The following is a 12,588-nucleotide window of genomic DNA, read 5'->3' on the forward strand; positions in this document are numbered from 1 at the left end:
CTTTATCACTTGGTCGTAACATAAATTTGGGTGCTACCATCCTGGATTTTACCCACAGACAAACAAGAGAAATTGGAAGTGGGAAGCCAAATTGTTCCCAATCAAAAAAGAGCAAGATTTCAATACAGGTTTTCTTGTGGTTGTGTGTGCTTGAATACTAATATGTCTGCAAATGAAGCTAGTAGCTCTCCAAGCCAGAGTGAGTAACTTGGAATAAGTTAAAAGCACTGTCTATGGAGGAGTTGAGGAAAATGGCTGAGCAGAGTGGGATCACTGTACTTGGCAAGGTCACGGAGTCTGATTCCTAAGGTTAGTAGCCAACCATTTTTCCTTTGAATCTGAAGAAGCAGAAACAGGGTTAGAAGCTGATTCCAACAGGATATGATTAGCAAAAATACAATTGAAACAGAGAAACTTGAATTTGAGGAGAGGGAGAGAGAAAGAATATTCCAGAAGGAATGCAAAGAGAGAGAGTTGAAGCGGCTTGAGTTAACTAGGGGGCGACAGAGTAATCCCAGTGAAAGCAGGGCCAATATGGAAGAGCATAATTCAGGGCTGGGTACAAAATTGTTAAAACTAGCTCAACTAATTCCAAAATTCAATGAGGTGGATGTAGAAGCATATTTTGTCCCGTTGAGAAACTGGCAAGGCAATTAAAATAGCCAGCTGAGACTTGGCCTGAGGTTTATACCCTGTTGTTAGATGAGAGCTCAACAAATTATGAACTGATCAAAAATGCTATCCTCAGGGCATATGAATTAGTACCCGAAGCCCATCACCAAAAGTTTAGAACCCTCAAGAAGCAAGCTAATCAAACTTATCTGGAATTTGAAAGAAGTAAGCAGCTGGCTTTTGACCAGTGGCTGTGGGCTGTTAAAGTGGAGCTCAGCTATGAGAATCTCAGAGAAGTAATTCTATTAGAGAAATTTTAAAACTCTCTCCCATTCTCCATAAAGACCCATGTAGAAGAGCAGCAGGTCCAGAGAGCTTGGCAAGAGGGCATACTAGCCGATGAGTTTGCTTTATTTATAAGTCAGTTTCCCAGAGGAGAACCTTTCCTTGTCACCCTCACAAATCCGAAACGGACAAAGGATGGGAAAGTGATAGGAGCCCAAGGAGTCCTGCGAGAGAAAAGAAAGCAGGAGACACAAGGGGCCCTCCTCTCACCAAAAAGGAAGCTGCTGTGAGCAAGAGTGAAACCCGGAGACCTGTCTGCTTCCATTGTAATAAAGCAGCAAGGATTCACCAAGGGGGAGCTAAAAAAAACACGGTGTGTTTAAAATTAAACCCTGGCAAACTTTCTCCAACTTGCTGAGCAGAGCCTTTAAGTGTTCAACATGATCCTCCCAAGTGTCACTGTATACCAATTGATCATTAATGTACACAACACAATTGCTTAGTCCAGCAGTCACCCAGTTAGTCAATCTTTGAAATACAGTCAGTGCACTTTTCATACCAAAGGGCATAACCTTACACTGAAATAGGCCATCTGCGGTCACGAATGCAGAAATTTCTTGAGCTTGGTTGGTGAAGGGGACTTGCCAATATCCTTTCAGCAAGTCAATCTTGCTGATAAACACTGAATTCCAACTCTGTCAATACAATCTTCAAGTCATGGGATTGGATAAGATTCTATTTTAGTTACTGCATTGACTTTCCGATAATCAATACAAAATCTTTTGGAACCATCTGGCTTTGGTTTAAAACATAACTGGAGAACTCCAGCTATTTTGGGTTCAGTTATATCATTCTCTAGCATTTATTGAACCTCTTCTCTGACCTGAGCCAATTTATCAGGATTGAGTTGATAAGGGTTTTGTTTAATGGGTGTAGTTGCCCTTACATCAACGCCATGAATATCTAAAGGAGTTCTATCTGGCTTATCTGCACATACTGCTTTAAACTCTTAACAGCTCAGCTATGTCCCTTTTATGTTATTCAAAAGAATAGTGCAGAACTGTTAATAAACTTTCTAACACTTCTGTGTTTGCCAGTTTCACCACAGGGGGTTCAGCCTGAGAGTTCTCAGTCTCTACCTGTTCATCCAGTTCATTAAAAGTCACACTATCCTTATCATTTGACATATATTTACTAGCTGACAAGGTTCACGGTCGTAGTATCTTTTCCACATATTCATGTGACATACCCTTTGACTTTTCTGTCTGTCTGGGGTGCTAACCAAATAGTTCAATTCACTGAGTTTCATTTTAATGAAGTAAGGTCCACTGAACCTAGATTCCAATGGTTCCCCAGGCAAAGACAACAAAACTAGCACCTTGTCTTCAAGTTGAAAACTACATGCCTTAGCTGTTCTATCCACTTGGGTTTTAATCACTTACTGAGAAAGCATCTTGCAAGCTCGTGAGAGTCTCTCTTGAAACGCTGACACATAATTTAAGAGGGTAGTTTCCTCTTCCTGAGCTAAAAATCTCTCCTTAATGATTTTAAGGGGACCCTAACTTCATGCCCATAGACCAATTCAAATGGACTGAAATCAGTGGACTCATTTGTTTTGTCCCTGGTGGCAAATAATAAAAATGATATCCTCTTATCCCAATCATGAAAATACCCAAAAAAATAGGCCTTAATCATACTCTTTAGGTTTGGTGATACCTTTCCAAAGTACCTTGTGACTGTGAGTGACAAGCAGACAATTTGAGCTATTTCACTCAAAAATTACACATGACGTCTTGAAATACCCCGACCTGAAATCTGACCCCCAGTCTGACTGAATTTCTTTTGGCAGCCCATATCGAGTGAAAAACTGAATCAACTCATCAATTTCGCTGTGATCTTTTTCAAGGGAATCGCCTCTGGCAACCGTGGACAAATCCCCGATGGTTAGGAGAAACTTGTGACCTGACTTAATTTTGGGTAAGGGCCCGATACAATCCAAAAGAACCCTACTAAATAGCTTGTTAAAAGCAGATATGGGAATTAATAGAACTGGCTTAATTGGAGGCTGTGGCTTTCCAATCATCTGACATGTGTGACATATCTTACAGAAGTTGATCACATCCCTGTGCAGCTTTGGGCAGTAAAAATGCTCATTATCCTAGCCTGTGTCTTCTGAATACTCAAATGACCTGCTACTGGAATCTCATGGGCAATTCTCAAAATTTCACTGTGGTAGCAAGGAGGGACAGCAATTTGATGAACTACAGCTCATCAGCGGGTCTCTGGGGAGGTCTCCACTTTCTCATTAGAATGTCATTATTAATATAATAGCATTCAGCGATTTTCTCAGCTACTGTCTCAGAACACACTGTCTGAGATATTTTCTTAAAATCAGGTTCTGCCTGTTGTGCCTCAATCAAAGACGATCAGCCTCACTACTTAAATTCCTGACATCTGACTTGTCCTTTATAACCACTGAGACTTTCTCATCTTATTTAATTCTATCAGCCTGGGATTTGGGAATATTCTGTTAAATTCTTCTTGCAAAACTTCAGTTTCAGCAAACTCAGCTGGTTTTTCCTAAACTACTGGAGATGCCAATACCTTATCCCCAGCTAAGCCATTTCCACCTATTCAATATGCAAATCAGGGATGATTCCCACTGTTACCAGACCAGTGACCAACTCACATTGCAAATTAATCCTATACAATGGAATGGATATATGACCTCCCTCAATGCCCTGCACTAGAACTTTCACATTCATTGAATTACTTGGGAGTAAAATTCATACCCTTTGCTACCATTAATGACTGAGTTGCGCCTGTATCTCTAAGCAGAACAATCGACTTGTCTGCCTCACCAGACTGACATGGGGACACCTTACCCTTGAACACAAAACTTTTATAACCTTCAGGGACCTGACTTAATTCATCAACACATGGTGAGAACACCTCACTCACTTTTCTAAATTGCTAAAGCCACTGACTTGTCAGCAAAAACCTATTGGGGCATCCTTTTCAGGACAGGTTTTTGGTAAACCTAGCACAGCTACTGGTGTGCCTTTTAACTTCCAGCATTCTGATTTCATATGCCCTCTTTTATTTAAAAAAAACACATTGGTCCTTTTGACTGAACCCTAGTCTCCTGATTATCTTTCTTACCTCTTTGAAGATTGCTTACATCCTCTCCTTTATGCTTTCTCTCACTAAAACCAGAGTTCTTTTCCTTATCAAACCTCCTGTCTCTCCAACTTCCCTGAAAGTTTCCAAACCGGGTCCTGTAACTTCTGTTATTATGGGTCAATTCGTAATCATCTTCCATTGCTATGGCATTCTTTATTTTACCAACTTTATGTTCTTCCAGGTGGGACCTTATTCCTGAAGGGATGCTATTTTTAAATTCTTCCATTAGGATTACTTCCGTAAGGCTCTCAAAGTCTTGCTCAATCTTCATTGACATACACCACCAATCAAACACCATTTCCTGCTCTTGAGCAAAATGGCGCAGTGGTTAGCACTGCAGCCTCACAGCTCCAGGGACCCGGGTTCGATTCCGGGTGCTGCCTGTGTGGAGTTTGCAAGTTCTCCCTGTGTCTGCGTGGGTTTTCTCCGGGTACTCTGGTTTCCTCCCACAAGCCAAAAGACTTGCAGGTTGACAGGTAAATTGGCCATTATAAATTGTCACTAGTATAGGTAGGTGGTAGGGAAATATAGGGACAGGTGGGGATGTTTGGTAGGAATATAGGATTAGTATAAATGGGTGGTTGATGTTCGGCACAGACTCGGTGGGCCGAAGGGCCTGTTTCAGTGCTGTATCTCTAATCTAATCTAAAAAAAAAATTCCATATATGTCTGGCCCTGTTTTGTTTTAAATTTCTGAATTTTTGTCTGTAAGCTTCTGGTAGCAATTTATAAACATTGAGAACTGCAGTCTTTATTCTGTCATAGTCCCTTGAGTGTTCATCTGGCATGAGTGCACCTCCAAAGTCTTCCCTACGAAAACACTCTGTAGGAGCATTGGCTGAGATGGTTTAGGCCATTCTAGGTTCATAGCAATTTTCTCAAATGATATAAAGTACATTTCTACTCCCTCGTCACTAAATTTAGGTATCAAGTGTATATTCTTTGCCAAATCAAAACTATGTGGAGTTTCATCTGGATCATCCTCAATTTTCACCCCAATGCATGCCCACTGGCTTTGAGTTTTTCTAGTCTCACTTTGTGGTCTAATGACAATTTTTGCCTTTCTTGTTCTCTTTCTTTTTCAATCTCTTCGAATTCAAGGTTTCTTATTTTCAAAGTGCAATTGTCTGTCTTTTACCCTTTCTTGTCTTTCCTTTTCTCTTTCTTCTCTTGCTATTTTATGTATTATGTGCATAAGTCATTAAAGGTGGCAGGGCAGGTTGAGAGAGCAGTTAATAAAGCATACAGTATCCTAGGGGTTATTAATAGGGACATAGAGTACAAGAGCAAGGACTCTATGTTGAACTTGTACAAGACACTAGTTGGGCCTCAGCTGGAGTATTGCGTCCAGTTCTGGATGCCAAACTTTAGGAAAGATGTGAAAGCATTGGAGAGAGTGCAGAAAAGATTCACGAGAATGGCTCCAAGGATGAGAAACTTCAGTTATGAAGATAGATTGGAGAAGTTGGGCCTGTTTTCCTTAGAGAAGGCTGAGAGGTGATTTAATAGAAGTATTCAAAATCATGAGGGGCCTGGACAGAGTAGAGATAGAGAGATACTGTTCCCACTCGTGAATGGATTGAGAATGAGAGAGCACAGATTTAAAGTAATTGGCAAGAGAAGCAAAAGCAACATGAGGAAAAACTTTTCCAGCAAATTCCAATATATCTGTTATACAGCTTCTGAATTTGTATCCCGGACCCGAGCCCCCAATTTGTTACCACCTCAGTGAGACTGTTAATGTTAAAACAAAAGATATGAACTCCCCAGACCAATTTAAAGAAGTACACAGCAAGATTTCAAATTTCAAGACTTTTGCTATGACAACTAGACTAAAAATCAACATTAACTAAACAGTACTTTGTAAGTAGCTGATACTCTAAATTACAGAGTAAGTTGTTTCCTTTTAACTTATTAAAACACTTGAAAACCCCACGCCATATTTATACATTACAGTGACCTCATTGAAGCTATATCTTTGCAGTTAAAAGTCCCAAACTCCTCCCATTTGCAGTGGGTTGGATCTCCCAGTCCTTCTCAGTCATTGTCCTCTTCGCTCACTTCTTCCAAGCACTTTCAACCTGGACTTATATGAATAAGGCGATCTCTGGTGATCCACATTGGTTTTTTACCTCCGCAAACCTCAGCTTTCGACTTGGGTTCATGTCTTAGCAGCCTTTCGCTGTATCAATGTTCTGAGAGTGATGTTTTCTCTCTCTCTCTTCTGAGGCTGCCGCTGCTGGTCTTTGTGTCTTCCGGTCTTCCTTACAGCCTCCAGACTTCTGAAAGCTGGCAAATTTATCCAGAATCATAATTCAATAGTCATTTGCCTTTTTCAATATGCAGAGTCCACAAATATGTCCACAGCAGAACCACCTGGGCCTTCCTTTGTTTCCAGGTGTTAGAAATTTCAATTCTAGTTTGCACCTTCAGAGCCCCTGGTTCCCTGTTTACGATCTGAGAGTCTTGGAGAACGAAACCCTTTGTCTGTCAGGTGTTACAACCTTGCACAATGCTTTCAAAAAGGTCTCTGATCTGGGTTTCTTGTTTGCATGATAACCATGATCCCGGGCTTGTTTCCGGGCAGACTTGAAGTGAGGTCACTGCATCAAAGATCACAGTTTTTAAATCATAATCATACGATAAAGTCCATACTATAACAATAGTGTAAAGGGTAGAGAGGTGGAAGAATTTTTGAAGTGTGCTCAGGAGAATTTTCTTGATCAGTACATTTCGGATGAGGAAGAATGCATTGCTGGATGTGGTTCTGAAGAATGAGGTGGGTCAAGTGAATCAAGTATCAGTAGGGGAACATTTAGGGAAAAGTGATCATTATATTATAAGGCTTAGATTAGCTGTGGAAAATATCAAGGACCAATCTAGAGTAAAAATATTTAATTGGAGGAGGGCCAATTTCAGTCACTTGAGAACCAATCTGGCCCAGATAAATTGGAATCAAAGATTGGCCAGCAAAACTATAAAAGAACAATGGCTGCCTTTAAAAGAAGAGATATTTTGGATATAGTCGAGGTACATTCCCAAGAGGGGAAAAGGTAGGGCAACCAAAGCCTGAACTCCCTGGATACCAAAAGAAATAGAGAGTATAGAGAGAAGCAAAAAAGGGTGTATGACATTTGGCAGGTTATTAATAAAAGTGACAACCAAGCTGAATATAGAAAGTTCAGAGGGGAAGTTGACAAGGAAATATGAGAGGCAAAGAGAGATTATGAGAAGGGATGGGCAGCTAACAAAGTGGCATCCAAAAGTCTTCGATAGGCATATAAATAGTAAAAAAGGTAGTCAGAGGAGGGGTGGGACTAATAATGGACAAAAAAATGAAACCTAGGCATGGAGGCAGAAGGCTAGGCAGAGGTACTAAATGAGTACTTTGCTTCTGTCTTTACCAAGGACGAGGTTGCTGCTAAAGTCACAGTGAAAGAGGAGGTAGTTGAGACACTAGATGGGCTAAAAGAAGATGAAAAATTGATTGGAGGTACTAGAAAGATTGGTAGTACTTAAAGTTGATAAGTCACCAGGACTGGATGGGATGCATCTGAGGATGGTGAGGAAAGTAAGGGTGGAAATTGCTGAGGTACTGGCCATAATCTTCCAATCCTCCTTAGATATGGGGATGGACAGGAGAACTGCAAATGTTACAGCCTTGTTCAAAAAGGGTGCAAGGATAAAGTCAGTAACTACAGGACAGTCAGTTTAACCTCGGTGGTGGGAAAGCTTTTAGAAATGATAATTTGGGAAAGAATTAACAGTCTCTTAGACAAACGTTGATTAATTAAAGAAAGTCAGGACAGATTTGTTAAGGGAAAATTGTGTTTAACTAACTTGATTGAATTTTTTGATGAGGTGAGACAGAGGGTTCACAAGGGTAATGCAGTTGATGTGGTGTACATGGACTTCCGAAAGGCATTTGATAAAGTATCACATAATAAGCTTGTCAGCAAAGTTGAAGCCCATGGAATAAAAGGGATAGTGGCAGCATGGATGTGAAGTTGGCTGAGTGACAGGAAACAGAGAGTAGTAGTAAATGGTTGTTTTTCAGTCTGGAGAAATGTATACAGTGGGGTTCCCCAGGGGTCAGTACTAGGACCAGTGCTTTCCTTGATCTATATTAATGACTTAGACATGGGTGCACAGGGCATAATTTTGAAATTTGCAGATGACACAAACCTTGGAAATATAGTGAACTGTGATAATAATAGACTTCAAGAGGATATAGGCTGGTGGAATGGGAAGACACATGGCAGATGCAATTTAATGCAGAGAAGTTCAAAATTATGTATTTTGGTAGGAAGAACCAGGAGAGTCAAATAAACTAAAGGATACAATTCTAAAGTGGATGTAAGAACAGAGAGACCTGGGGGTATATGTGCACAAATCGTGGAAGGTGGCAGGGCAGGTTGAAAAAGTGGTTGAAAAAGCACATGGGATCTTGAGCTTTATTAATAGAGGCAGAGAGTACAAAAGCAAGAAAGTTATGATGAAACTTCATAAAATACTGGTTCAGCCTCAACTGGAGTATTGTGTCCAATTCTGGGCACCGCATTTGAGGAAGAATGTGAAGGTTTTAGAGGGCTTGCAGAATGCAGAATGGTTCCAGGTATGAGGGACTTCAGTTATGTGAATAGATTAGAGAAGCTGGGGTTGTTCTCCTTAGAAGAGAGGCTTCAGAGGAGATTTGACAGAGATGCTCAAAATCATGAGGGGTTTAGACTGGGTAGATAGAGAGAAATTGTTCCCATTGGCAGAAATATTGAGAATCAGAGGATACTGATTTAAAGTTATTGCCAAAAGAAGCAAAAGCGACATGAGGAAAAACTTTTTAACGCAGTGTGTGGTTAAGGTCTGGAATGCACTGCTTGAGAGTGTGGTGGAGGAAGGTTCAATCAAGGCATTCAAAAGTTATATGAAAAGGAAGATTGTGCAGGGTTATGGAGAGAAGGCAGGGGAGTGACACTAGGTGAAATGCTCATTAGGAGAGCCTGTGCAGACATGATGGGCTAAATGGCCTTCTGTGGTGTCACAATTCTGTGACTCTTTGACAATCTGAAATGCACTGCGTGAGAGGGTGGTAGAGGCAGATTGAATCATGGCTTTCCAAAGTGAATTGGCAAAGCATCTATAAGAAAATAAAATGCAGTGCTATGGGGAAAGGGCAGGGAAGTGAGACTAGCGAAATTGCTAGAGAGCCAACACAGACTTGATGGGCCAAATGGCCTCCTTCTGTGCTGTAAACATTCCATGATTCTATGATTCAACCGGCATTAGAGAGCTGGAGGATTACTGGACCAAGGCAAGTGTAGAACAAGGAGCAGAAAGCGGATGGGAAAAGGAGTGGAAGAAACAGGAACTGGCAAAGATTGGACAGGGATACTGGGGAAGTGAAGAAGACATGATAGGAAGAGGAGGAAGATGGAGAGGGGAGAGGAGGCAGTTGGAGTAGGGAGAGGAAGAAAATGGAAAGTGAGACAGAGAGGTGGACAAGGACAGGGGAGGGGAGAGCGAGTGGAGGGAGAAAACGGAAACTGTGAGGGATGGGAAGGAGGACCATGTAGAGGGTAGAGGAGTGCCGAGGTAGGGGAACAGATTTAATTCTGAAATCATTGTGGTTTTAGTTCATGAAAATTGCTTATTTTTCTATGTTCCTAAGCTGACTTTGTCAATAGTTATTTTTGTGTTATATTATTCTGAATATAATAAGTTATACTTTTTAAAAATGAAAAACCCTTGCACATGTTTAAGGATCACAGGCCATGGAAATGATACAATCCAATTCCTTTGTTGTTGCAAGTTTGTGCCATGTTATCAATTAGGACATTTCATGCAAGCTGATGGTAGTTTTAGTATTTTAACTTACATATAGACTTCCTATATGGAGAAAATTTGTCAGTAAACATATGTCAAAACTGAAACTGGACAGCGTGTTTTAATTCAAAATTTCATTGCACTTTAAAATACAGCAAAGAAGAATGTCTAAATGTATCATCCAGAATACTGATTCAATATTAAACTACTGATGCCATTCATGATTCTAATGTCAATGCAGTTTATTCTGCCAATATATTTCTGCTATACACTTAGAAATTGTTTTGGAAAAGCCCTTTTGTATCTTACATAAATGAAAAATGAATATAAGAGACCATCTTTGTGGTTAAGTGAAGTCTGGTTGGTTGTTCTGTATTTCATAGATATCCCAGATGATATTAACCTGTTGATCATTTAATCTGTAGTAATTTGGCAGCCCATTAAGTAAAGCAAATATTATGTGCAAAGGGCAATACTGTAAGTACAATGGCATAGACAGAATTTGTGTTACAGCCCCCCAAAAAAGTTTTGTGTCCAATCCAGTTAAGCCCTTTAAATTACATGGCAAATGGAGAATCAGTAGCTTGCTTTTTTATTATTTTAAATGGTGGTGGTTATATCGCTGTAGAATTGGCCTTTATAGCCACTCCAGGCGCTGCTCCACAAACCACTGACCACCTCTAGGCGCTTACCCATTGCCTCTCGAGACAAGGAGGCCAAAAGGAAGGAAAGATGGTTATGGAGTGGTTATGAAATTTTCTCTGATTTCCTGCACTGATGCAAGTTGTACAGTTCCATGCTTTAGTCTCAGACAACATAATCCTAAAATATCCTTAGGTGTTGTTAGAATAAAATAGCTTCTTTATTGTCCAATCTCTAAGAATCTGCCAATTTAGGCTACATAATTAGCTTAGATATTTAACTTTAATTGGGCTGAGTAACTTTAATATTCTAACCTTTTATATTTGATGCCTGGTTTCAATTCTAGCTTAGTTTGACATGATATACTTTCTTGTATTATTGTATGGAAAATGAGTGTAAACAGTTGCACCCTGATTCTATTTGGCCTGGTGCTATGGGACAAAACTGATCTTGATTTGGTGCAACTTGGCTCTAAATCAGCTATTTCGGAGATGGGTGGCTGATGACAGAAGTTTAAAAAAATTACAGGTGCAGTTAGGAGATGATCTTCTGAGATTGGGGGAGACAGGGCAGCCAGTGCATTATTGAAGCAGAGCAGGAGGAGGAGATGTGTCCTCCCCATCTGTGAGTCTTTGGTGCTGTGGAAGGAGTTCCCTTCCAGAGCATTAATTTCCCTTCTCATCTTGGGATGACATAAAGAAAATACACTAATATATATTAAAAATCTCAAGCTATCAATGCTGCTACCATACCCACATTGCACAGAGTAGAGCAGAAAATAAGTACCAGAGTCCAGTTCTACAGGGTAGTGGGGAAATTGGGGAGTGAGGGCATTTTAAGGGTTTTAAGGATTGATCTCTTTCTAAAATTTAGTTATGTTTTGCATTTAGCATTTAACTTTACTTTAACCTTAACTTGTAGCTTCTCTCACAGTATTAGTGTTATGATGATGCTTCTATATTTAATTAGAAAAGAACAGTGCACTTCGGTTGGAACATTAGTCAGTGGTAAACAAGCTGCCTGCTAGTGGCAGTTGTGCAGTTAGGTAATTAGATGGCTGGTTAGAACTGGTAATTACTATCAGCAGGGGCTAACTCAGATCTGTGGAATTTTTTGCTAGTATAAATACAGGAGGCTTTTGCTAATGCATGGAGTCCAGTTCAATGGAGTACTATTTCGACAGAGTATTAAACTCAGGGAATTTGGTGAATGAGCGAAAAGGAGACCACGTGTTTTGGAAGTGTCTCCAGCTGCTTGAGCTCAAGCTCAGAGTTTCTGAACTTGAAGGGCAGCGGAGTCACTGCAGAGCAGGGGTTGGGGCTGAGCGTTTCCTGGATCATATGTTCCAGGAGGTGGCCATCCCACAGGCAGAGAGAGTCCAGGCCATTGGAAGAGTAGGAAGAGGCAGAAAGTGCAGGAATCTTAAGGTTGAGTGCCACTCTCAAGCAGAGATTCAGCATGGAGTCATTATGGCACAGAAGGAGGCCATTTGGCCCATTGAGTCCCTGCTGCCTCTCTGTAGAGCTATCTAATCAGTCCCATTCCCCCCCTCTATTCCTGTAGTTCTGTAAATTTATTTCCCTCAAGCAGCCATCCAATTTCCTTTTGAAATCATTGGTCGTCTCTGCTTCCACCACCCTTGTAGGCAATAAGTTCCAGGTCATTACCACTCATACGTACATACGAATTAGGAGCAGGATTAGGCCACTTGGTCCCTCGAGCCTGCTCCGCCATTCAATAAGTTCATGGCCGAACTGATTTCCCCACATTACCACCTACCCCCAATAACCTTTCACCCTCTTGCTTATCAAGAATCTATCTACCTCTGCCTTAAACATATTTAAAGACTCTGCTTCCACCGCCTTTTGAGGAAGAGAGTTCCAAAGACTCACGGCCCTCTGAGAGAAAAAATTTCTCCTCATCTCTATCTTAAATGGACAACCCCTTATTTTTAAACAGTGACCCCGGGTTCTAGATTCTCCCACAAATGGAAACATCCTTTCCACATCTGCCCTGTCAAGACCCTTCAGAATCTTATATGTTTCA

The sequence above is a fragment of the Heterodontus francisci genome, chromosome 3 (assembly GCF_036365525.1).
Source record: "Heterodontus francisci isolate sHetFra1 chromosome 3, sHetFra1.hap1, whole genome shotgun sequence".
NCBI lineage: Eukaryota > Metazoa > Chordata > Chondrichthyes > Heterodontiformes > Heterodontidae > Heterodontus > Heterodontus francisci.